The sequence below is a fragment of the Peromyscus maniculatus genome, chromosome X (genome assembly GCF_049852395.1).
Source record: "Peromyscus maniculatus bairdii isolate BWxNUB_F1_BW_parent chromosome X, HU_Pman_BW_mat_3.1, whole genome shotgun sequence".
Lineage (NCBI taxonomy): Eukaryota > Metazoa > Chordata > Mammalia > Rodentia > Cricetidae > Peromyscus > Peromyscus maniculatus.
The window spans coordinates 93,288,059-93,315,927 of record NC_134875.1 but is presented as its reverse complement, the minus strand read 5'-3'; the positions used below and the strand labels follow the sequence as shown (position 1 = coordinate 93,315,927).

Here is a 27,869-nt window from a genome sequence, read left to right as displayed (position 1 = left end):
TTTAGACCCATTCAAGCATACATGCCTGCATTGTCTATATGTGCTTATATGGCTTTAAGATTTTTTTTTCATGCTGGAGAGATGGCTCAGGGGTCAAGAACACTGCCTGCTCTTCCAGAGGTCCTGAGTTCAATTCCTAGCAACCACATGGTGGATCACAAACATGTGGTTTTGAGATCTGGTGCCCTATTCTGGCCTGCAGGCATACATGCAGGCAGAACACTGTATAATAAATAAATAAATAAATAAATAAATAAATAAATAAATAAATAAATAAATAAATAAATAAATACATCTTTTAAAAATAATTTATTTATGCAATCATAAATTAATTACAACAAATGCATAATTTCTTTTTGCAATAATAATTTAATTACAACATACCTTTTTTTCTTTTCCTCCATCCAAACCCTCCCATATACTCCTCCCTATACTCCTTTTTCAGTCATTGTTAATGCACGAATATATGCATATATGTGTGTACATATTTAGAAGCATAACCTGTTGAGTCCATATAATGTTACTTCTCTGTATGTTTTCAGGGCTGACCATGTGGCACTGGAAAACCAATTGGTGTGCTCGTCCCTATGGAAGGGGCCTCATGGAAATTTTCTTGTCCATTTTGACATGTGCACTGGTGTCACCCCTGTTCAGATCACATTTGGGTAGTCAAGAGTGGCATGGTTTTACCAGGACAATCATATCTGTGGTCAAAGCAAATTTAAGATTTGGGGCCTAATATATATTAAACTGTGGAGTCATTCTTAGGAAAGCAAAACTAACATAAAATTAAGTGGAATTCAGGCGGGCCTTGCCGAAACTTAAAATTTATTAGCTTCATAGTATATCAACCGGCACTTGAGACATAGTAGAGCCACAAAAATTAAATAAGGAAATAAGTAATTAGAATATTCACAAAAATTTCAAGAAAAATATTAGGGAAAACAAAAATAAGACTGTTGGCATTGAGGGATTTATGGAAACTGAGTCAGAGAGTACTTTTGGAAGTGATTCTTCTTTTTCATGACTTTAGGACAAAAACTTTCCTGGTAGGGGAACTGTATTCAATCATCTGGATTGAAGTAGGCAAGGGTATATAAGAAACACAACAACCAGTAAGCTTTTCATTAAGTTTATTATTATTATTAATTATTATTATTATTAAAAATCAGGGTAGAAAAACAGCTTAGCAGTAAAGAGCACTGAATATTCTTCCAGAGTACCTGGGTTTCAATCCTAGTACCCACCTGTTCGTTCACAACTCCCTGTAACCTCAGTTTCAGTCAATCCAGCACCCTCTTCTGGCCTTCATGGACACCAGGCCTGTAGTACACAGACATACATGTGGGCAAAACACCCATACACACAAGAAAAATTAAAAATTAATTATACAGTTATTCTAGGTAGCAGATATTGATACTTGTTTCTTTCATTCCTTAAGATACCAGGAAATTGATCTGGGTTGCACAGTAGCATGACCTTGAGACTAAATATATGTATTTACTGGCTTAACTATGAAAACATTATAATATGTAAATATAAGTTCTCAGAACTATAATGTACATGAATGCCTACAAAATATGTTCATATTTTACCTTGTTATTAATAATTGATATTTTCAGGGGAAGGATTTGACATTATTCAAATAATGGCTACAGAGCTCTTCTTGGACTTCAAGCATAGTCAATCAAAGAGGATTTAAAAAAAAACATTTAGCTCATTGCTCACTTTGAAGTATATACTTTTAATTTTTCCTTTGATTCTTTTAGTCTTACTAGTGATTCATAAGCCAAGAGGTAAATCAATAACTCTTCAAGGAATACTGAGTTTATGGGAAAACCTGGGCTCGGAAAAATAATTTGTTCATTCAAGCAAGAGTGTTATTTTCCACCAACACCAAATTTTCAGGAAAGATTCTGTGTTAAAATGATACCTAACAGAAAACACTTCATAACTCACTTCCTATGTACAATAAATCTATTGTAATCCTCTTTATGATGAAACCTGAGAGTTTGAAAAAGTCCCTAGCTCCTCATACGAGCACTATAGTACTAGTAAAGTGTTATATATCTACTCAGAGCTTTGCAGGAGAACACACAGGGAAAATGGGAATTCAGAAATGAAGTTTTACCTCAAGAAACTTTAGACTACATTAAGTATGTTATCAAAAACTTGGGACAGTAACAATGTCTTGTTTCTCTGCTGAAAAAACATCCGAAAGTTTTGGTGCTAGATAGACTCAGAAAATTTGCCGTGGAATAAAGTACTTTACATATATATGCCTGCTTGTTTGTGTGTTTGCACGTATGTCTGCTTTCATGAAAGTATCATTAAAGATCCATTATTTTGTATAATAAAAATGTTAATACAAAAGATTTTATAATACAAACTTTGTCTAATAGCTGTGCTCTTTACCAAGTTATATACTTTTGCACGTTTATTTCAGTGGTACAGCAGGAAGATTGTCAACAGTAGAAAACAATATTCATACTTGAGCATATTTGAAAATATATGTTTATGCTAACCATGTTGTAATGAATTAGAGATTATGATTTGCACTTATGGGATCACTGAGGAACAATCATGGTAAACATATAGATATAATTACTATAGTGGGCTCACACTGAACCTGATTCTATCACTTGAGGTCTACCATTTCCTTTGTGAATCAGGAGACGTGAATATATATTCAAGCTGAGTAAGTCACTGACAGTATTAGTCAAGGACTCTTACAAAGTCCTGATTTGTTTTTTGTTTTGTTTTTTGTTTTTCGAGACAGGGTTTCTCTGTGTAGCTTTGCGCCTTTTCCTGGAACTCACTTGGTATCCCAGGCTGGCCTCAAACTCACAGAGTCCGCTTGCCTCTGCCTCCCGAGTGCTGGGATTAAAGGTGTGCGCCACCACTGCCCCGGACCAAAGTCCTGATTTTATCATCTGTAAAATGTGAGCATTCTGATGTGCAATATAAGATAGTAATTTAAAACCATGATTCCTAACTACATTTTAAATGCCTATGCTTGTATTTACAGGTAACTGTGCTCTAAATACCTATTCTTATATCCACAAATAAGTATAGCTAAAAGTTTTTCTTAATGTGTTTTATTTTTGTGTTAATGTACACAGATGCATGTGTCTACATGTGTTGTTGTGTTTTGATTTCTAAAACAGGAAATATTTGTGATAAATTGCATGCATAGTTTTGAAATCTGGAGGAGTATAAATTTAAATCTTCAGAGTGCATCTGTAGAACCATTACATATCCAATTACAGGTGTTCACTGATGGATTTCTTGCTTTAATCATTCTACCATGTAAACAAATAGAAAAGTTTCATTGTTGCCCATAAATACATAGTTTATATAATTATTTATCAATTAAAAATAAAACTAATTATTTCACATATAATAGTTTTCCAGATGTGGCATATTCAATATCCCTTGACTTCATAACCTAACTTGGTAGGTTTCATCAGCTCATAACCTCTCACTAGATAGAAGTGAGCACACAAGAATTGAGTATGTTTCATAGGGAAACAAAATCAAAGTGATAGGATGTCCCTGTAATGCTTATCTCATGCTGCACTTACACTAGTTAATAAATTCAAGTTAGTTTACTTCTTTGATGGTTAATCTGTATCTCCAACCCCTCTTTATCCTAGTATTTTATTTTAAATAAGACAACATATAGCTCCTAGAATTGTTTGGATGTCAAACCAGATAATACTCCTAAAAAATCTTGTAAGTAATAAAATAAACATGGAGTTCAAGAAACCATAAATACATTCACTTCCAATCTGTTATAACTTGTGCATTTTAATTTGCCTCTTTAGTGCTTTATTTTGACAGGTAATTGAAGTTAATTCTGGGGGCTGGAATTGTGGCTAAATAGTAAAGTACCTGAGTTAAAAGCATAAGGCCACAGGTTTCTATCCCCAGCACCATGTGAAAGTGATAAATGTGTTATTTGCTTGTTTGTTTGTATTTGTATGTAGATGTGGAGTATATTCATGAATGTTTGGGTGCGAGCACCCATGCACATGCACAGAGGCCATAGGAAGACATTGAGTATCCTGCTTATTATCTGGCTTATTCTCTTGAGACAGGGTCTCTCCCTGACTCTAGAACTAGGCTGGCAGCCAGCGAGCCTAAAAATCCTGTCTTCCCATGCTTCTAATAGAGCTGGAGTTACAGGAACAAGAACAAGCCACATCCAGTTTTTAATTTTAGTGCTGGAGATTTGAACTCAGGTCTTTATGCTTACAGTGCAAACACTCTTATCCACTGAGAAAACATTGAAGAAAAAAATTCAGGAGGTTGTATTTACATATTGTGCATATATATGTATGTATATATCCACTATGCCACAAATAAAATTTTGTATTTCTTACTGTTAACTTATTAAACATTTATTTTATCCAAAAGGTTTTCAAATTTTTTAATATGAACTCCTAAAAATGTTTTGATCTATTATTTTAATTTCACTATGATGCTTTGAAGTTTTTCCAAACCTAAGATTATTTAAATATATATTTGTGTATTAGTTAAGTAATTGTGGAATTTCAGTTTTGATATTGAGTAGAATCCATTTGATGCTTGTTTTCAGATGTGATGCCTATTTTGAATAAGTCAAGAATTATTCATTTGTTGTTCTTTTACTTTCTCAGCAAGAGCACATCTGTTCCTCAGCCCTGATGACCTTGCCATACATTATTAGAAAGGAAACTGCCTTATCTTTTGCATCAAAGGTAAGATAAATATCCATTGCCAGTTCACCACTGTAACCTGATACAACAGTGCTCACCAGAATCAATTTTACAGGTACCAACCATAATAGACTGTGTTTTTCCATTATGTGCTCTCAACTCACGTGTCAAAAGTCAGCTGACTATATACATGCTGATAAAATTTGGAGTCCATCATTCTATGGCCTTAGTTTTGTGTCCACTTTCTGCTGTAGTTTTTGGGTTATTCCAAATCTATAGTACATTTTTAAGTCAGTCATTGTATGATTTTCAATTTGTTGATTTTTTTTTTTTTTTTTGTTTTTCGAGACAGGGTTTCTCTGCGTAGTTTTGCGCCTTTCCTGGAGCTCACTTGGTAGCCCAGGCTGGCCTCGAACTCACAGAGATCCGCCTGGCTCTGCCTCCCGAGTGCTGGGATTAAAGGCGTGCGCCACCACCGCCCGGCCAATTTGTTGATTTTTTTATTAGCTCAGCATTGCTTTTTTGGCTATGCTTTGTCTTTGGTAGCCTTCAATATGGGTTTAGGATTGATTTTTCTATCCCTGTGAAGAAGGTAATTGGTATTTTGATAGGACTTATAGGAAACCATAGATTGGTTTGATTGTATGTTCATTTTAGCTGTTGTTTCTTTCTCTGTTTTTATTTTTCTGTGTGTGTGTGTGTCCTGTATAATTTCTTTCATTGGTGTTTTATAATTGTCACTGTAGAGAAGTTTCAATTCTTAGGATAAATTTGTCCCTTAATAGTTTATGGTTTTGTAGCTATTATGAATGGATAACTTACTTTCAGAGGAAGTTCATATGTTGCATAAAATGCAGTTGTGTTAATTTTATACTACAAGACTTTTTATAATAGTTTTTATAAGTTTTTACAAGTTCTAGTATATTTTCTTTTTTAATGGAGTATTTATATTTTTCTATGTGTCTCCATCTATGAATATGTATATTTTAACTCTTTCATTTCCAGTTAGGATGGTATAGTTATATATTCCATTCCCCCAATATATTGTGAACCTCAGTAAACTTATCTGGGGATCAGAGAACAAAGCCAGGCACTATATTAAACATAGAGGTCAGGCAGTAGTAGCACATGCCTTTAATCCCAGCATTCGAGAGGCAAAGATCTATCTGGATCTCTGTAAGTTCAAGGCACATTAGGAACAGATCCAGACATGGTGGCACACACCTTTAATGCCAGGACTTGAGATCTCATGCTTGCTTGAGAAAGACACACATCTTTAATCCCAGGAAGTGATGGCAGGAAGCAGAAAGGTATATAAGTTGTGAAGACCAGAAACTAGAGCTTTTAAGCTTTTATGCTTTTTGGCAGCAGTTCAACTGAGACCCTCATGGATGAGGGCTCAGAGGCTTCCAGTCTGAAGATTCATGGAAACAGGATCAGATGAGGAGTTGTCGAGGTGAGGTTGGCTGTGGCTTGTTCTGTTTCTCTGATCTTCTGGTTTTCACCACAATATATGGCTCCAGGTGTTTTCTATTAATAAGACAATTTAAGATTCATCTTACAGGGTGGTCGGTCTATATTTCTTCCCCTTTTTCTAATTGTTCTTGCTAAAATGGTACTCTATTTAATAAGAATGGTCAAATTCAGCATCCTCATTTTCTTCACGATTTTAACCCTTTCAGCTATCTCTGTTGTTCATGACATTGGATGTGAGTTTTTCACCTGTCACTTCGAGATATGGTACTTACATGACTAAATTGTTGAGAATTTTCATCATGAAATTATGTGAAGTATCACCAAATGCTTTTTATTTTAGATGTTGAAATGATCATAAATTGGGTTTGTCATTCTGTTGGTGTGTTTTATGTACAAGGCCCTTGGCTCAATCTTTAGTGTTATTGCTGGAAGAAACTCTTCGTTACCTGTAGCTTTTGTATTTTTGTTAAGTTTAGATTTATATCTGTACTCTGATTTTTATTGTTTCCTTTCTTCTATTTTCTTTTTTTGGTAGGCTTGTTTATGGTTTATGCTTCTCTTAGTCCATGTTGTGCATTATTATATCATTTCTTCAAGATGTTAAAATAATAATTTTAGAATTTAAAGTTTTAAATGCAATGAAAGTTCATCTAATAAAGGATGGAATTTGATGTAGTTATTAACAGCTTTATGTAGGACAGGGGTTTGTTTGCTTTATATAATTTTAGATAAAATATACCAAATAATCACAGCATCCCTAAAGTGGTAAGACACAATATTTCTGGCATCATCTAGCCTTAAAAACAAATATTCTTGTAAGAAAATACAAAGCCAAAACAGAAAACAAAACCAAAGAACAGTAAAACAAACGAGAGTGTAGAATTACAAATTAGTGAATAATTCATATTCAATTCACATTTTTGTATTATCTGGAAAAGCTTTTCTAAAATCCTTAGCATAAATAACCACTGTTTTCTATAGTCTCCCATAAGATTTGGCTCCTTTCTCTACTATTGAATACACTGATATTTGTTTCTATGCATGTCCAACTTTCCACTGGATTAAGAACAAGGAAGAGTTTAGACTTTGTTCTAACCACCATAATATGGCATTTCTCAAGAGGTTAGGTGCTACTAAAATTATGATACATACATCATAACTAATTGTATAAACAAAACATAAAAGAATAAGAGCAATAATTCCATACATTATATTAACCTGTACAATGTACACGTGTTCAATGCACACGCCTTTAATCCCAGCACTTGGGAGGCAGAGGCAGGCGGACCTTTGTGAGTTCGAGGCTAACCTGGTCTACAGAGCAAGATTCAGGATAGGTGCAAAGCTACACAGAGAAACCCTGTCTCAATAAACAAAAGAAAATGTTATTTTGAAGTCTTTAAGAATAATTTTGTGACAATTATGATAATTATTTTAAATATTTAATTGAGAAAATACAATGTGAAGATAAATAGACTTAGCACCATTTCTGTATAGTCACATTTCATTGCAGTTTTTTTTAAATCTGCACAGCATTGTTTAATTTGCAAAATCATTAATAATGTGTACATCTTGTTAAAACTTGTGTTTTTGGCTTGCTAGTTTTAGGAGAAGCTTGAGGGTTATATCTTGAACCTATCAGAGAAATACACCTCACTTAGTCAACTGCTAGATGCAGAAGCAAATGTTTTAGCCATCAGTACATCTCACAAACAGTGAAGACAGTTGAACATGAGAAATATTTTCCACTGATTTGCAAAGCCTAACATATTCCTAAACTTTTTTATTTATGTTTGAATATATGAGAGAATATAATCTGGGAAAAGTTTAATCTAAGCATGGATATAAAAAAGAAATACAAGGGTGTATTTACCATATAAGCTACATGATTGGAGACCAAATGCTACCATAATCTAACAGTGCCCATGTTTCTATACTTTAATTGAAACACACATTTCTGATTTCAAATATGACTTCTGAATTATTTAAGTAATATTTGAAATATTCTTCAAATTTATATTAAAGTTCAATTCTGGCATATATACAACATATAAGGTAAGAGATATAGAATATAGAACCAAGAAATTGTACTGCCACGTCTAAATTTCTATCCATTCTAAATCAGTTCATGTACCTTATAACAAATTTTACAAGAATTATTTTAGGGCCTTGGAAAAGAAAATTATGATTTTAAAAATTAAAATGGAATTGTGATGATAAGGGATCTGGGGAAAATGAGAAATTAGGGACATTTATTTGTCCATTCATTAAAGTATCAATTGCCACAATTGTTCCATATACTTTAGTAATCAAAGAAGTTAGAGCCTGAATTTTCATGTGATGTGACTAGAACACATATGAAAAAAAATAAACATAAACATAAAAGCCTCTGTTCTCCCCATAGTGGGCAAAACATATTTGTTTAGGAATGGCAGTTCAATTGACTCTAACTCAGTAGTAGTCAGAGAGTAATATTTAGCCATAGTTAGAAGTCGAGTGCTGGGGCTGGAGAGATAGCTTTACAGTTAAGTGCAAGATTATGCTGTCATGCATTTTAATATTCAGAAGCTTCCCTTTGTGCTTAAATAACGTTCGTACTCTAGAGCATTCTTCATATTACTCTTCTTGCCCTGGATTATGTTGAACTTCTCTTGTTTTGTCTCTGGATGTGTGACATTTTCTGTCTGGTCAGCTCCTCACTCTTAGTCCTTTAACCAACAGAACTTAACAAACTTGCCTTAATTTTATATCTTCCTTGACATAATGACCTGATATTTTATTTTTCCCTACTCTATACTCAGGGACTAATACTGTCAGGCTCATAATAACCATAATTTCATTATTTTTGACTGTTTGTATAAACCATATGTAGAGTCCTGAATGAATAGGAAAACCCTAAGATTCTTTAAAATTAAGCCTGTTAATTCACTTTCTACATCAAACTTAGTAATTTCAGTAATATTAGTTCAGATTTCTATAGGCCAGCAATCTGGCACAAAAACAATAGCTGCTCTATTTAGAGCTTCACAAGTCCAAAATGTCTTCCAAGTGTCTTCTGCTTGCTGTCAATTCTGTTGGCAGAATTGAGTTCCTTATAGTTACAGGGCTGAGATCCCTGTTTACTTGCTAGAGACCATTCTTACCTCATTATAGCAGTCTAATCCTATTTCATGTGATCATTTCATCTTTAAAACAATTCTTAATTTATTATTATAGCTATTATTATTATTGTGTGTATGTACATGTGGTTACACATACGTCAGCACATACATGCCATGGCACATGAGTAGAAATCAGAAGAAAAAAAATTGGGAGCTGGATTCTCCTCCCACAGGTATGTGTGGCAAATGCCTTTCCCCCCTGAGCCATCTCACTAGCCTTTCATTTTCAAATTGACAATGGTACTTTCTTTCAAGCTCTTTTCGTGTTTGACTCTCTAGCTTCTGCCATCAACTGTGGAAAGTTCTCATGTTACTAGAAGGCTAACCTGGATAGTATCCATATTTAGAATAAGCTCTGCCTATGCAACATACCTGAGAGAATGACACAGATTTCACCTTATTCACAGGTTCCAGGGTTAAGGCAGGTGAGAGTGGAGAAGCTTTTAGAAATGCTGCTCACTAAGAACTCACTTGTTCACAATACACATAATTCTCCAAATCCCACTTTTTTATTCATCAAATATCTTTTGCATATTTCCATTGTAATGGTCACAAAAATTTCAATGAGATATTTTAATATTTTCATGGTTTATGGAATTCTGTTTTATAATTTTGCATTCTACAAAGATAACATAGACATTAAAATCAAATGCAGACTCTAGCACTGTGTGCTGTAATTGTTTCATAGAATATACTATTAAAAGATCATTTCTATCATATACTAAAGAAAATAGCCAATTATTGACTTCAGAAAAGGGTTTCATGGAGAGAGAAATTGAAAGAAATGATGACAGGGATACATATATAAATATAGAATAATTAAAATTTTAATATTTTTACTTTCATTATACAAGTGTTCTAACTCAGAATGGTAGAAGCACATATAATAATGATCCTACGGATTTTTATCATAGCATTTGAGTCCGTATATGGTGTGTGTGTGTGTGTGTGTGTGTGTGTGCACATGCACATGCATGAATGTGTATATGCACAAACATGGCAACTAGAAATCAATATTGCATGTCTTTCTACCTTAAAAAACCCAGGATCTCTCACTAAACCTGGAATTCACTGATTAAACTGGTCAGTGAGCTCTATAGTTCCTGCTTCTTCCTCCCAGTGCTAGGATTGCAGGCGTGTACTACTGCACCCAGGTTTTTGTGTGTGCTCTGGCGATCTGAAATCAGGCCCTCATGGTAAGCACGTTACCAACTGAGCCATCTCCTTAGGAATGCTTCTTTTCTCCATGTTATGTTGTAGTTATTAGTACTTGCATATCTATCTAGTCTACTGATAAACCTAAATATTGTCCCATTTGTTTATATTGCTTTCAAAGCTCCAGGCTTATAAGAGCTGTGAAGTACATATTTTTCAAAAAAAAATGAAAATTATTTAAATGGAGAAATCTACATCCTATACAGTTACAGTGAGAAAAATAGAACGCAGTTGAGACAGAAGTTGTTTCACTGACGGCCTTTTCTGTTCCAGCATCCAATTAAAGATCCTACATTATATTTAGTCCTCAGTCCCCTTAGTCTCCTCCATGGAAGTTTTCAAACATGAATTAGACATAATGTCTATAATAGATTGCAGCCTAGAATATGTATGATGCAACAACCTATTTTTACCCCACCTATATAATTTTAGATTGTTGGGGAGAATGCAGTGAAGGAGAATGAAGCAGAATACAAGGAAACTTATTAATGGGCTACTGTTAGAGCAAAGGATGTTGTGTTACTATACTAAGCTGCACTGGTAGCTAGTGAGAGAACAGGTTTAAGTAATATCTGAGGCTTGTAGAATGTTTGATATTGGAGTATCAGAAATAGAGAAAGTGGCATCAGATTTCAACTTGGATACTGAAATAGCAGGTGGTTTTTTTAAATCAAGGTTTGAAACAATGGACAGAGCATTCCAACTTTGGCTGGGGGAAGAACAAAATGATAATTTGATTAGTGCTGCTTTGGGTGTATTTGAAGAAGTTATTTGGCAATTATGTTGATATATAAAACATTCTGTTGCATAAAAAATACCTGAAGCTGATGAAAAGGATCTGTTACTTTGCACTGTTGGTAACTGATTATGAATAGAATACATGTGGTGGTAAAATAAGAAAGATGAATATTTAAAGTAGGAGGCCTTGTTGCACTCTGAGGGATGGTGAATGAATCTTTAAATGTTTTGTGATATTGGAGGTGGAATTGTCTTCTGCTCTGTACTGGGTCCTCAGGTTTCACTTGTCTAATGAGTGTTGGCAGAGGCAGCTTCTGTAGACTGAGTGCTTCTGTAAGTTTTTGCTGAGAATGTCAAGAATGCAAAGCTCTGATTGCTTTTACCACAGGCCATTTTTAGAATGGGTTTAAATGGAACAATCTTGAGGCACAAGCAAGCTTATTATTTGCTATAAAAACCATTCATTATGCAATACCTTTAATGCAAAACTATTAAATCTGTCCATCTGATTGCTAAGCATCAATGAAATAAAATAACAAGCAAGCTTAATAATTTTTAGCTTTTGAATGAACTGAAATCAAATCTAGACTGAGCAATAGGTTGTAAAGCTTTTTAAAACGGAATATCATATATAAAAATAATTAATAGACTTGAATGTGAAACAGATTTGTAGAGAAAGAAGAGTAGATATGGGTAGTAGGGAAATGGGAGAGGGTTTGGATGAGAGTGTTTAGTATACATTATATACATTTGTGAATTGTCAAAAAAGAAACTCATTTGGAAAATGGTTCTAAAAATTAGATAAAAAGAATATCAAAATGAGTGATTAAAGTTGGGCATTGATATATATGTATATAACCATGTACATAATCATAAATTATTAAATAAAAAAATTATAGAACCAAAGGATATGAGGAATCTGAAGTTAAAAAAGGGGAAAGAAGATAATTCTAATCACTTAAAGAATTTGAGTAAATAATGATAGAAAAATGATAAATGAATTTGATAACTCATTTATTAGAGACTTTGATGGAAGGTGAATCAGGAATGGTGTGGATGCAGACTTAGGAATGTCTAGGACAATGAATCTCAAATACTCTATCTCTCAAGCTAAAAACTCATGCTGAGAACTACAAAATCCTATATGGCATATATCTATATATTTGTCTGTATTCATGCCTTAGAAATTAACACAGACATTTTAAAAAAACATTCAATTATTAACCATTGTAAGGTAAAAATAATAAATGTATTACATTTTAATAATGTTTTATTATAAAACATATTTTCCAAGAAAAGAAAATTGTGAAAGTTTGCCATTTTGGTGAATCTGCATAATACCAAGCTTTAACTAGCTTATCATATGTTGCATTGTATTCAGCTGGCTGATATCACAATTTGTGTGGCCTCTGAAAAATGTCAATAAGAATTTTTGAAAGTGACTACAAAGGTACATAATATGTTATTTTGAAAATATATTTGACCTTGTGTACCATGAATGTTTCTCGGCCACTTTCTCAGAGTCCTTGGCTCATACTGAGGGAACTGTTAAAGCAGAAAAGGGTGAATATTTATATTTAATATATTTTCATAATTTGACCAAATCACAAACAAAACATGGAGAGATTGCCACTGCAACAATGTATCATCCTATTTAGAGAAATATGAGTTAGTTTGATTGATTGATTTGATACTTTTCCATTTAAAAAATTTTAATGTAGCATAAAATAAAGTGAAACTGGCTAATCTCAAAAGACAGGACAGTAGCTGAGCGGTAGTGGCACACGCCTTTAATCCTAGCACTAAGGAGGCAGAGACAGGTGGAACTCTGTGAGTTCAAGGCTAGCTTGGTCTACAGATAGAGATCTAGGACAGGCTACAAAGCTATAGTGAGAAACCCTGTCTCAAAACACCAAAAAGACAGGGTAGTGCTTCTTGATTGGAGAGAGAGGCAATAAGACTAAGATTGTTTCTTCATAGGGATGCGAATTCCATGACTAGATCGTAATAATAAAAATGAAAGCAAGTTTCATTATTTTCTTTCTACCAGTAATGATACATGTGTGCTATACTCTAGAATATAGATTCTAAAACTTCATCTCTACTAATGGTTAAAACATAATATTTTAGTCTTATCAATGAAATGAGATTGTTGAATAATTTGATGACAGATGGTGAATGCAAAAAGTAAGCATTTAGTGAATTTAAATTTTATTTAGAATGTGGTATAAAATACTAACTTATAAAATTTGAACTTGCTAAACTTTTATTATTTACAGTATGTATGTTTATTACTTTATGTCTATCATTACTGCATGTCTGAGAGGTTTAATTTCCTGGGTCTTTTTAAAATGGAATAGCACTAATTTCTTTAATTTCTAGTAAACTCTTTGAATCAATCAGTATTTCTATTATTATATAATAGTTTCTGCAAAGGTAGATCTCAGCTGGCTTAATGATTCTCTACACTCTAGTGTTGTGAAAGGGTATTAATTGGTAACTCTTCTTTTGTAACCATTAATTACAACTTCATTGTGAATGCATTGTTTTCATATGCTGAGAAACTGCCAAAAATAATTTTTAATATGACACATAAAAATTCATAGAGAAAATTGTTTCCTTTGTTCTGTATTATTTTCACTTGGTTTGGAAAAATTCCAGGGAAGGCTTGACACATCATCAGACCATGTATAAAGGTATAAGCTTGCTACATTTATATTAATAACCTTCCATGTTAAAAATAGCAAGTACATAGAAATTAATATGCTGTTTATATATGTTCAAGAGATTGAATATGCTTAATGATTTCATCACTATACCCTAACACCTGTACATAAGGTAAAAGTAGTATTTAATAGTTTAAGCCAAAATGATTGAAACTGAAAACAACTAATTTAATAATATGATAATGGGATGAACTAAGTTTCATACATACTATTAGAAAAACATTTCAGAAAATTTTTATTTTGTTAAATGCCAGGGGGAAGCCTTAAATCAGATAAATTATTAGAGTAGTACATTCTTGCCTAGCCAGTCCCTTAATCCATTGCTTAGTCTTAGAATAAGAGCACAGGCCACTACAGGCCATGATGTTTTTCCCCAGAAGCTGAGCAGATAACAATTCACACTAAAATTCACAGTGTTTATATGAATTAGGAGCATCTGGTCAGTGAGTTGAAGGGTGAGGGGGAAGACACAGATTTTACTTTCACAGAAGCAATTCTAGTTAGTTGATTTTTTCCCCATATTATAGGCTACTAATAAAAATTTCTGCACAAACTGATGTGCTGGTAGTGTGTTCTTATAACTAATGTAGTAGAGCAGAATTCTTGATTTAAGCCAGTCGATATCAAGGGAATTGCTGTCAGAATACATGAAAAAAGTTAATGGCCTAATCTAAAATGAACATATAAGGCAAGTTTGGAAAATTCTGGAATGTCAGAATCATGCAAGCTGGAGGATAGTCAGTAGACCCTATGGAATACAATTCCTACCTCTTCCCACTTTTTATGTTGCACTCAGCAATTTAGTCCTTCTTTATGTGTAGGTACGTTGGAACAGTGGTCTTTAATTTTTTTTTCGTTCATCTGAATCCCCTGGAGTGCTTGTTAAAACACAAATACCTGGGTCCTACCAGAGGAATTTCTGACTGGAGTGTATGTGTGTATATTCTGTTGCAAATAACACAATACTGTAGAGTAAGTAAAATATGAAGAAAGAAGTTTATTTTGGCTAATTTTTGAAAATCTGAAGTCAAGGGGCTACGTGTGGTGACAGCTGTTTGGCTGGTATTGCCCCAGGGTCACATAGGGCATTACCTTCCAACAGAAAGGGGCTATGAGGAGTGATTTTTAGGCCTCTTTATTTTTATAAAGCCAAATAATTCAATTGTAGAGTCTTCATGGTAATGTTTATATAATTGCAATCATCTTTAAAAGGCCTCTCCTATAAATCCTATAATGGGTTAAGACTCAATTATCTTAATACTTCACTATAGTGTTCACATTTTAACATATATAAGGGAAGCTATCAAACCACATAAAGCCAAAAGAGTAGATTGGGAGGAAGGACTAAGAATATTTTTAATAAAATCCTAGATCATGGTGATGCTGACCATGCCCAACTAGGGAATAAACTTTAAGATCTTGTGTTTGGGGAAAACAGCAAAGTCTCTATCAGTAACTCACAATTTAAAAAATTTAAAAGTTCTTGTGATTTTTATTAAAACATAAGCAAAACATATGAGGAACCTCTGACAAAATGGGTATTTTATGCCCATTTGTATGGTGATATTTTATTTGTACTGAAATGTAATTTTATTTATATGTTAATAAATAAAGTTACCCGGGGGTCAGAGCTAAGAGCTAAAACCTTACCCTTCCTCCTGCAGTGGTCCTACCTCCCCGAAAGAGAGCTACTTCCTGTGTTAAAGTCTTTATAGAGACTTTCTGTTCTGCCTTCTCATTGGTTGTAAACCCAACCACATGACCGCCTCATCACTGCCTGTCTGTACAGACCTCCAGGTCTTCTATGGTTGGTATTGAGATTAAAGGCATGTGTCTCCAATGCTGGCTATATCCTTGAACACAGAGATCTACCTAGCTCTGACCTCTTGGCTTTCTTCTTTGCATAGGTTCTGTATTTCTTCTTTAATAAGATGGTTGGTTACATCTACACACTTAGGTGTTCTCTTTTTTATCTCAGTGTATGTAAATTTACAATTACCATTGTTTGTTTAAGGAGAGAAACAGCAAAAACATGAAAGTACTTACAGAGCAAAGTAATCATGCTGATTGGTTAGAAGTTAAGCATAGAAAGAGGATGTCATAGTAAAACACAAACTCTGCCAGCTTTATACTTTCTCTTTTGTTGGAAACTTGAAATCATATTACTTTATAAAATAGACTATTTGGTATTTTATATTACATTTACCTGATTTTGAAAATTAAGTGTTTAGAGTCCAATAGATTTGGAAGAGAAGATTCTCAAGTTACCCCTCTTTTTCTGGTAGGTTCTTTATGTTTTTAAAAGAACTATTAACTTCTTTTTATAGTCAACTTGTTTATCTGTTTTGACATCTTTCAAAATTTACAGCCTTCAACTCTATAGCTATAATACTCAGCTTTGACAGTACTAGTGATTATAGATGAAACAGAGGCTACTAACAAGGGTTACTAGGCACTGGGTCTACATTTCCAAAAAAAAAAAAAAAACAACTCATATGCAAATAATAATTGGTAAAGTATAAAAACAAAATAAGAGCATGTTCTATACTTGAAACTATTGTTTGTGGCAATCTATGTTGGTATATATTTCCAATCTGCAGTGGGTAACAATGCATATATGTTAAAAAATAAATATAAATATCCATACATTTTACATGTGTCACAATTATGTACATCTTTTAAAATGGAACAAAACTCAAAGTTTATTTTTGTTTTTGTTTTTGTTTTTCAAGACAGCGTTTCTCTGTGTAGCTTTGCGCCTTTCCTGGAACTTGCTTTGGAGACCAGGCTGGCCTCAAACTCACAGAGATCCACCTGCCTGTGCCTCCCAGTGCTGGGATTAAAGGCGTGCACCACCACCGCCCAGCAAAGTTTAATTTTTTACTTGCATATAATTTGGAGGTAGACAGGATGTGTGTATTGAGGGGAACAGTAATGTGGAAAATCTGTGAAAAATTGACCATATTCTCCTCTCTTTGGAATGTGTTTATCTGTATGGCTTTGAAGGGACACAGCATTAAAAACTCAGTAAGAAGTTAGAGAAACAAAAAAGCAAAAGGCACCTGGCTCATGAAAGCTTTGAACACACCTGAGAGAACTCCAAGGACAGAATAATCAAAGGAATCTAAAATAAGTCCAGCCAAAGGCCTAGTATTATGTTGCTTTCCATAATAGGGCCCAAAGTAGTCAATCTCAGCAGATTAGGTATATACAATACCCAGGTAAATACAAATCATTTGCATTTTTCTTGTGATTCTACCTCACCACGTTCCTGACAAGAAACAAACAAACAAAAAAGGAAATGGAAAATATGGGTGGGGGGTTGTAAAAAGAAATCATATTCCTCACACATCTTGTGTCAAGCCTGTAACAGAGATAGAAAAGATGATTAAATTCAGTGTGAGATTAAGGTTATACTTATATAGTTAATAAGAGAAAGTGATTAGAAAATATCAAGGAAAATTATTCTTATTTATTATATACAAGAAAGTTAAGAGAACCACTTTTAATTCCCTGTATATAGACAATGAATCATGCTTGATACCAATAAACAAAGGAGGAACCATCAACTATTTGTATCATAGACTTAAGATACTTTGATAAATTGATATGAGCAAAGTGTCAAAACAAAGAAGTTAATGAATATTGAATTCTACTCTATATCACCCTCCACCTTTTTACTCCTTTTTTAGAGCACATTCTATTTCACCTGTGAGGAAACATTATTTAAATCACAACTTTTCCCTTCCTAAATTATGTGCCTGCTAAGTTTACCTGTGTATTATGGACTGGACATGATTAGTCTATAATATATTAATTGTATTTTTCCCTGAGGTAGCTTAATGTACAATTTTTGTTAAAAGCCTAAACCATCTAGTTACTGCATTTGTTATAACAAAGAGCTGAAAAGCCCCATTGGATACAAACTATTCATATATGGCAATAAAGATGAGAAATATAAGAAATAGGAGTGGTTGGAAAGCCAGGTACTTTTTAGCTTATTATGGTACACCACACTAGTCTTAAATTTTATCAGCCCATAGGAACAGTAACTGACCATGATATGCAAGGGCATCCTTATCTCATTTCCTTAGAACTTTGGCCTGAAAGTAAGAAATAAAACCCCTAGTCTATATCTTTGTCTAGAATACATCAACTATTTGGCTGAAAAAAAAACTGAGGTAAGGTCAGTTTCCCCATGTTGACAGTAGGCAAGATAAGAGGCTGGAATACATTAATAATTGAACTTGAAAATGGATTTGATGGTCCTACATCTTTTAGCAACATATTTAAATTATTTCAGTTTTAGATTATGATTGATTTTCATTCTAAAATCATCAAATCATTTCATTAAACATTGAATATGTTTTTTTTTAATCAAGGACCATTCTGAGAGCTTAAAGATAAATAGTCATCTTCCAATGATAATAATATTTTTTTTAATTTGTAATACTAAGTACTTACTATTTTCTGGATGCCTTAAATATTCTCATGCTCCTTAAAAGATACTTCCCATTGGCTTCTTCTGTACTTCCTTCACACGTAATGATGTAGGTTCAAATAAATTAATAAAACACACAATTACCAGGACCAGGTTCAGATCCCCATGCCCACATAATAAGCTAGGCATCCTGTGTACATCTAGAACCCTAGCTCCAAGAGGCAAGGGAAAAAGGATGATTCCTCAGGCTTTCTGATTAACAGCCTGAGAAAATGTGAGTCTTGGGTTTGAGGAGAGACCTTGTCTCAAATAAAGCAGAGAGTAAAAGAGGAAGTGTTCCCTTCTGATTTCCTCACATAAGGAACACAGGAAAACATATGCTTATACATGTACACAGAAACATGGGTACATAAATATTGATTTAAAAGGTGCATGTAATCTGAATCATGTAGGCAGTGATTTTTTAGGTAGAAAATCGATGACATATCAAGAGGGAAGGGTTTTAATTGAAAAGCATGCAATGGATGATATACATCATCTTTTAAGGACTGTAGATACATGTGGATTAACATCAATAGGTTTGAGAAGGCTAAATGCAGATTAGTTTTGATGAGAGCCATGTGAAAGCTGCAGTCATCAACACAAAACAACTGCTTGAGTACTTTTCAGAATTGTAGGAAAGAAGGAAGGTAGTTATTGTAAGGATTGAGATGAGACACAGACAGGAATACCTTCTTTATCCTGTCTGTTCACTCCCCCTTGTCTGTTACTTCTCCTTTGAATCTGCACCTAGGACAAAGCAGAAAGGTCAAGGAATGGATTTTAAGGAAGATAACAGAATAATAATAATAGATCATATGAACATTAAAATAAAAAAACAGATCTGAAGCATTCTCATCACCAAACAATAGCACTAACAACTGATAGAGGTTGCCCATAAAACAGTATTCCTACAATGTTACAGATAACCTTGTTTGCCCTTGCTGGACTTTGCTTGATCATCATAGATACAGAAAGTTTGATGGAACAGCCTGTGTCCACCACTTCAGGAAGGAGAAACTGCAGTAGAAGAATGTGGGCTACATGCTGCAACAATTTCTTCATTTGTAAGTCCCTCACTCATCCCTATTAAGGGCCTCAGTCAAACTTTTCCCCAGCATACTCAACTTCCTGCTGAAGAGAGGCTTCCCTGCACCCCCCACGCCCCACACTAGTAAACACATCCCTGTTTGTTGAAAGTCAGACTCATGTCTCTTTACTCCCTCTTGTCCTTTTAAGTGGCCTCAAAAATTTTATATCATCATCAACAAAAACTAGAGAAAGCAATGTCAGGTGACAAAGTAACAGGCTATGTTAATTTGCATGATTGTGATAGTCATTTTACCATGCATTTGTATACGAAAATATCACTCTGTATATCTTAAATGACTGCCCATAATATTTGACAGTTCATCCCCCATCAAGCTTGGAGTGGGGGTTAAAAAAAGAGCCATGAAAATTCATTCAAAATAAAAACAAACAAAACACAAATATTTGAATATTGAACACAAATACATTTGAATGTTTTGGCCTTTCTCAATAACATATGGCTCAGCATTATATACTCATTTAAATTCTGACAAGTAATTCTCAGAAAAACTTCATCTAAACTCTTGTAATTGTTTTGTTTTTAGTCAATTTACTTGGTATTCTGTTTAGTTACCTAATCCATTTAGAAACTAATATTCTTACTAATAAAAAGCAAAAAAAAGTTATAAAACTGGATTTAAGTTTGAGTTCTGTCTAACTATTAATATGATGTCTGTAAATCGTTTTCCACATTCATAAAACAGAGGCAATAAAATTTAAAAATATTTATTACTCTTTACATTTTTAATTTGGTCATTGTGACATCCAGAACACTACATTTTCCCTATATGTTATTCTTAGTTTAATTATCTGTTTGCCTAGATCTTAAGCTGTATCATAATGTTATGCTCTCTTCCCTACTACAGTAATGTGTCACTTTCTATAACCTGCTCCTCCTACCATAAAAATTAGATCATCTCTCATATGCAATGTACGCGTGCACGCACACACACACAAACACACACACATATATGTATACATATGGCTGATATGATATTACATATATTCAGCCATTAAGAATAAGAAAGAATAGAAATGTCAGTGCCAATAATGATATCCTGGAAAACAAAGATAGGTAAAACCATGGGTTCATTCAGCCAAATAGTTTATGTTAATGCTGTAGCAATTTATGATTAGTTTTAAAGTTTCATTTAAAGCTAGGTCTTAGTATATTTTCGTATGATATATTGCATTTTTCAACTTAGGTTCAACAAAATCATTTTTTCAGAACTATCTTTTTTACCTAGTTAGAACATAAGTGAATAAACTGGCTAGACACTTATGGCTTTCACATGGTTGTGGCTTTAGTGATTATATATATACATACTCATTATATATTAATTCAGTCTCTTAAGTAAATTTTATAACAACTTTAGTGATGCTTTCTGTTTTATTATAATTCAAAAGGAAAACAATATTAAAGATACATTTATTCTGTCTATTAAACTTGGAATATATTCAGAAGAGTGGTAAAAATCACAGGAAATATTCTTGTCAGGTGGCAGCAACAATAGCCATTTTTATATTACTCTTTCTTTATACTCTTCATATACACTGAATTAACATCCAGATCTTGAAAACTACACTTGGTAAAAGTAGTGATAAAATAAAAAAAAAATAGACCAATATTATGGCATCAACTGACAAGGAGATCTTTCTGTAATAGTATTTAAACTAAACACAGCTTAAATAAGCTCATGGTTTTCATTTTGCCTTGTCTTTTTTTTTTTTTTTTTACTTTTTCTTACAGTGCATTCTCAAGTAGAGGACTGGTTGATTTTACTGGTATAGGTAACTTGTAGGTCTACTTTAAGAAATAAAGGACAGGATTTCAGGAAATAATATTCTTTTTTTTTTTTTTTTTTTTTTTTTTTTTTTTTTTTTTGGTTTTTCGAGACAGGGTTTCTCTGTGTAGCTTTGCGCCTTTCCTGGAGCTCACTTGGTAGCCCAGGCTGGCCTCGAACTCACAGAGATCCACCTGGCTCTGCCTCCCGAGTGCTGGGATTAAAGGCGTGCGCCACCAACGCCCGGCAGGAAATAATATTCTTAGTGTGTGACATAACAAGCCAATTAACAGCATCAATTCTTCCTACATAGATTCTTGCTTCTTTGTTATAGAATCTTGCAGTGTTTTAAACTTGAGTTTATTTAGTGACCCCCCCAATTTATTCTGATGACTTTCTTAGAATAATATAGTGATTGAAGTCTTGACCCAACTCATAAACAAAAGTGTACAAAGACATTTATTTAATATATTTTTCCCTTTCTGTCTGCTTATCTGCCTTTATCATGATACCATGAATATCCAAAATATACAAAAGAACCATGGAGGAAAATGATTCATGCATTTGAGAAGTAAAGTGGATACCAGGAAGGACCTAAGAAGGGAAGTGGTAGTATAGTGCGTATTACAGTACATTATACAGTGAGCTGCTCTTTAAAGATTGATGGAAATTGTATTACAAGACTGAAGAGTGGAAACATCTATCCCCAGATAACTGTGTAGGGACCATGTTACCATGGAGTCAATATTTATGATGCTGAAAGTTTGGGTTACAACTTTTTGCAGTCAGAATTACTGAAGAGTTTTAGAGCAAGGTATTGGTTGAAGTTCATTGAAAATGAGTGTATTAAGTGATCAAATTTTCTTTTTTTTTACTTAAATATATACAAATTTAAATCATCAACTATACCTCAGTAATGTTAGAAGAAAAATATCCTAAGCTGATAGAGGAGCAAAAACACTATTAAAATACAAGAGTTTCATCATGGAATCCTTAAAGTATGGTTTTATAGAGATAGCACCTGGTAAGTGAAATGACAGAAATGGACAGGGTTGCGTTGTTCATTCCTAAGTCTCCAGTAAACAAACTGAGATATTATGAAAGAGCTCACACATTATTTGGGAGGCAGGAAATCAAGGACGTTTTGATGAGGAAAGGTAAAACAAAAGTAAGCAAAGAACTGAAACAAATTTTGTGCTAGTGGCTACCACTTACCAAATGTGATGTGGTTCAAATGGTTGTGTGCACACTTGGAAATAAGAGGGCAGTGGAGGGAATGTGAGGGGGCTCATAAGCTTTGTGTCTAACATGATGTATCAACAACAAGGGACAATCTGAAAGCCTCAAAGTTTTGTGAAAATGAAAACAACTGGAAAAAATATATAATTTTCATAAAGTTTAAAATAGCAAACCAATGGAACCTTTTAAAACTGCATGCATAGTGTTTAGTATGAACAGAAAATATCCTACACAGATGTATATGTTAAAGACCTGATCACTTGCTAGTGGTACAAGAATATTTAGGAGGTGGTGATTACATAACTAGAGGAAGTAGGTTATTGGGAGAATGTTCCTAGAGGCTATATATTGCCTGTCTCTCTGTACTTGATAGAGAGAGCCACTTCGCCATGACACACACACACACACACACCTTTTTTTTTTCAAGTTATTCTTTTCCAATGGAGCTACCTAATCGGTGACTTAAAACTGCTAAAATCAGTAACTTAAACTGCTGAAACCAAAAGGCAACATAAATATTTCCTCCTTTGTAACTATTTCTCCTGGGAATTTTTATAGCAGTGAAAAACATACTAACACCCATAGTCTGAGAATTATCAAGAAAATAGTAGGATGATAAACATAAATGTTCAAAAGGAATCAGTCCTTTGGTGAAACTGAGGGGCCTATTACATGGGAAAAATATATAAAAAATTTTATCTGCAGTACTATATTTCTAAGCTTCTTTGGTTGAACCTGGGTATGTTGATATGGAGTTTGTATACCATCTTTCTAGAATGAAATATTTCATTAGATAAAATGTGATAATCATTGAATCTCAGAGGCATTCATATAAAACTGTATGAAACATAACAGGAAATAAATGGAACAAAAATAAAACTAGAACAAACTAATGAATGGCAAAAATGAACCAGAAAGAGACAATATGAAATCATGTAAAGTAGGAAAAATGGGGATGACAAAAATATCTCTAAACATATCTGTGATTACTCTGAATATGTATAAGCTAATTTGTGTATTTAAAATATAGATTCTCAGATTGGTATTTCAAACAAGCAAACTCAGCAACATTTTATTTACAATAGCAACTCTTAAGCTAAAATGGTGGTAAAGATTGAAAATGCAGAGACAATTATATATAAAACATATAAAAAAGGAAACAAGCAATAGGAGAAATATAAATATGAAATAAAATGACACTCAGGGTCAGATGAGGACAGAACTGAAAAAAAGATTCAACAAATTCCCCAAATGGCTTACTTCTTTAAGAGAAAAGAACTTTCATGATGACTTCTTCATCTGTATAGCACACAGCAGTAAAATATATAAAGCACATGATATGGTGATATTTTATTTGTACTGAAATGTAATTTTAATTTTATGTTAATAAAGTTGCCCTGGGGTCAGAGCTATTAGAGCCATAGCAAGAGCGTGGTGGTTAGAAGAGCTAGGTAGATTTCTGTGTGTTCAGGGATACAGCCAGTATTGGAGACATACGCCTTTAAGACCTGGAGGGCAGTACTTACAGGCAGTGATGAGGCAGTCATGTGGTTGGGTTTACAACCAATGAGAAGGCAGAACAGAAAGACTATTTAAACACAGACAAACAGGAAGTAGCTCTCTCGGGGAAGTTAGGAGCACTGCAGGAGGTAAGATTTTATCTCTGAGCTCTGTCTGACCTCTCGGCTTTCTTTTACATTGGCTCTGTATTTCTTATTTTAATAAGACGATTGGTTACATCTACATCTGGCGCCCAACGTGACAAGAATCCATTAAAAACTGCTTGGGGCCAGCTCCCTAGCCCGAGCAACCAGCTCCCTAGCCGGAGCAGCCAGCTCCCTAGCCCCTGCCCAAGGTCTGCTTGGCCTCAGGCCGGACTGTGAGCTGCTTGCTTAAAGCCAGTGCTACAAACAGCTCAGGCCTGCCCTGCTAAACAGGGCCCCTGCTTGTAAAGCCAAGCCTTGACTCGGCTCAAGAGGGAACAAGTGGCTGGCTTTAAGCTCTAGCCGACTACCCCTTCACTTTCACTTTCACTTTCACTTTCACTTTCGCTTTTGCTTTCTCTCTGTCTCTCTGTTTCTGTCTCTCTCTCTCTCTCTCTGGATTCACACCTAGGACACTAGGTGACTCTTTTGAAATTCGCTCGGATTTCTACTGTTCTACGCAGATTTGGTAAGTCATAAAGGAAACTATTTAAACGACAAATTTTTTCCACATTAAAAAAAAATGGGTTTTCTGTGTACATTGGAAGAAAATTGGGTTTTTGAAATTTTAGGCAGTTTGACAATGGAACAACTATATGAGAAGATTAATGTTGATTGAATTATGCAGTTTATCACCATGCTTATTCTCATTTTACTATTTAAAAAGATAGTCGATTTAAGTGCCAGGATAACAGCTTTAGAAAAACCTGTTAATTTTAACAGTGAAGTTGGTTCAAGTTTGGATCATAAGGTTACAGAAAGAAAGCCTGTTTTCACACAGTCACCCTTAATTTATCCTGTAACCGTACAGCAGATGCCTGATCAAATGGCTACAGAAAATACCTGGGCTCCAATTGAACTGATGGATTTTAAAAGGTTTAAGGAGGCAATAGTATCTTATGGCATGCATTCCCCATATGTAAAGCAAATGTTAAACTCTTGGTCAACATATAATAGGATTATACCACAGGACTGGCGGGACCTTGCACAAGCTGTTCTGGAACCCAGCCAGAGACTTCAATTTCTAACGTGGTTTAAGGAGGAAGCTAGAAACGTAGAAACACAATGGAGGGATAAAGGAATACAAGTTTGTCAGGATCAGCTTATTGGAGAAGGCCAATATGCTTCAATACAAACACAATGTTTATATGATGTTCAAACCCTAATTTTATGTCGAATGGCAGCCTTGAATGCATGGGACAGAGTTGAGGAACCAGGAAAAAAACCTGAGTCATTCACAAAGGTGATGCAAGGCCCAAAAGAATCTTTCACAGATTTTTTAGAAAGACTGGCTTCAGCAGTAAAGAGAATGGTCTCGGATTCAGAAGCTGGTAAGGCAATAATTGAATCTTTGGCCTTTGAGAATGCGAATGCAGCATGTAAAAGAATAATCAGGCCGTTAAAGGCAAGATCTGCACCTTTGGAAGATTGGATTAGAGAAACAATTAATGTTGAGGTTGATGAGCATGATGATACGTGGGTAGGAGAAGTAATTTCAAAAGGTTTGAGGAGTGTTAGATGTTTTGGGTGTGGAAAGCAAGGACATTTTAAAAGGGACTGTAAACAGGTCATTCGTAGAAGCAATGTTTCTTCAAGGAACAATGGCAAAAGAATGCCCCTTCCTTCTGGAGTATGCAGAAGGTGTGGTAAGGGAAAACACTGGACCAACGAATGTAGATCAACAAAGGACAGACAGGGTAATCCCTTGCCTCAGTTTTCGGGAAACTCCTGGAGGGGCCTCATGCAGGCCCCCATAGCAAAACCAGTTCAAACCTTTCCTGCAGCTGTAGAGGAAATCCCTGCTCTGAGCGATTAAATAACCAAATGCCTATTGGAATAAATCATGCTGGTCAGGATGATGAAAAAGAGAGAATAGAAAATTCAGGAGAAAACATAAAGAAAATTTTTTGGCAAACTTCTATTAATGAACAGAGACCAAAATTAACGATAAAAATAAATGGTGTTTTGTTGTCTGGTCTGGTAGACACAGGTGCGGACATTACCATAATTGCACCAGAATTTTGGCATCCAGCTTGGCCTCTTCAGGAGGTAAACGTTCAACTGTTAGGAATTGGGACATTATCTGGAGTGATACAGAGTGCAAGATGGCTCGAATGTATAGGTCCAGAAGGACAGAGAGGAAAATTAAAACCATATGTCGCTAACATAGCTATGAACCTGTGGGGTCGAGACTTGTTGCAACAATGGAATACTCAGATTAAAATCCCTCCAATCTCAGAAACAAATCATAAACTAGCACATGTTTCTGAGAGAAATATTAGAAGGCATTATTTTGAGTGGTCACCAGCCATCCATATTATACAAGAACAGGGCACAACAACTGATAATCCTCCAAAAATACCAACAGCTCTACCTTTAAAATGGTTAACAGACAAGCCTGTATGGGTTCAGCAATGGCCTTTAACAACAGAGAAACTCCAGGCTTTAGAAGAACTGGTAGAAGAACAGCTAAATGCTCAGCATATTGAACAGTCAACCAGCCCTTGGAATTCTCCTGTATTTGTTATTAAAAAGAAATCTGGTAAATGGAGAATGGTAACAGACCTTAGAGCAATTAACAAAGTAATTCAGCCAATGGGCTCTCTACACACATGTGAGAAACAAAAGTACAGATGAAACAGACAAAAGTAATATGAGAAATAAATGTTACAGATGATGAGAAAATGGAACCAATAGAACTGACAGTTGTTTCTAAAGATAATGATGAGTAGCAAAATAATGAATAATTTAGTACAGTAATCTGTACAATCTCAAATAAAAACATAGTGATAAAAATATGTAATCTGACATACTCTCCCTGATGAAATTATTGAAAATTGGCTAATGTGTGCAAACATGCATACAGACACACATGTGTGAGTGCATACAAACACACACACACACACATGCACACACACACACACACACACACACACACACACACACACACACACAGCCTGGTTAGTCTTTATTTCAAAGATGAACAAGAAATACCATATGGACACTCAACAGTAATATTAAGTTACATACATAAAGAAAATTAACTGAAATCCTTTCAGTACTTTTTGCAGTGATAATAAATACTAGAAAACCTACATTTTGGAGAAAAACTATCTGACACTATTTTTCTACCTGATATAAATCCATTCAATGTTAACATGTTAGTGCACATATAACTCTTTTTTTGCATAAAAGGACTCACAGCCTTGATTACCACAGCATTCTTGGCAAAAGTACTTTCCCTTTTAGAATGGACTCAATGTTATTGACTCAGGAATAAAATTTTGGTTTTCAAAGACAATGTATGGCTGACCTCTATTGTCCATGATTTTACTTTCAGCAGAATAACTTTCAGAAAATTCTAGAAACAAACAATCCCTAAACTTTAAATTGCATGCTGATCTTTGTAATATGGTAAAATTACATACTATCCCACCACATCTAACCCAGAATTTGAACCATTCCATTTTCCAGCATATGCACATCATATATGTTACCCACCTAGTAGTTTGCTAGTTTCCCAGACAAACTGCTGCGCTATTTTCCAATATGCTTTGC

General features: G+C 34.3%; 1 protein-coding gene across 3 annotated transcripts in view; it reads right to left on the bottom strand.

The window, feature by feature from the left end:
• The window catches only part of LOC102911433 (melanoma-associated antigen B18-like), a 545,146-nt gene that overhangs the window by 14,533 nt on the left and 502,744 nt on the right, over window positions 1-27,869 (bottom strand). For all 3 annotated transcript variants that reach the window (XM_042269237.2, XM_006990121.4, XM_076561541.1), the window contains exons 4-5: window positions 19,189-19,246; window positions 1,248-1,323 (exon numbers count right to left, since the gene is read on the bottom strand). The gene's annotated coding sequence lies outside the window, so the exon portion shown is untranslated. The remainder of the gene's footprint in view (window positions 1-1,247; window positions 1,324-19,188; window positions 19,247-27,869) is intronic.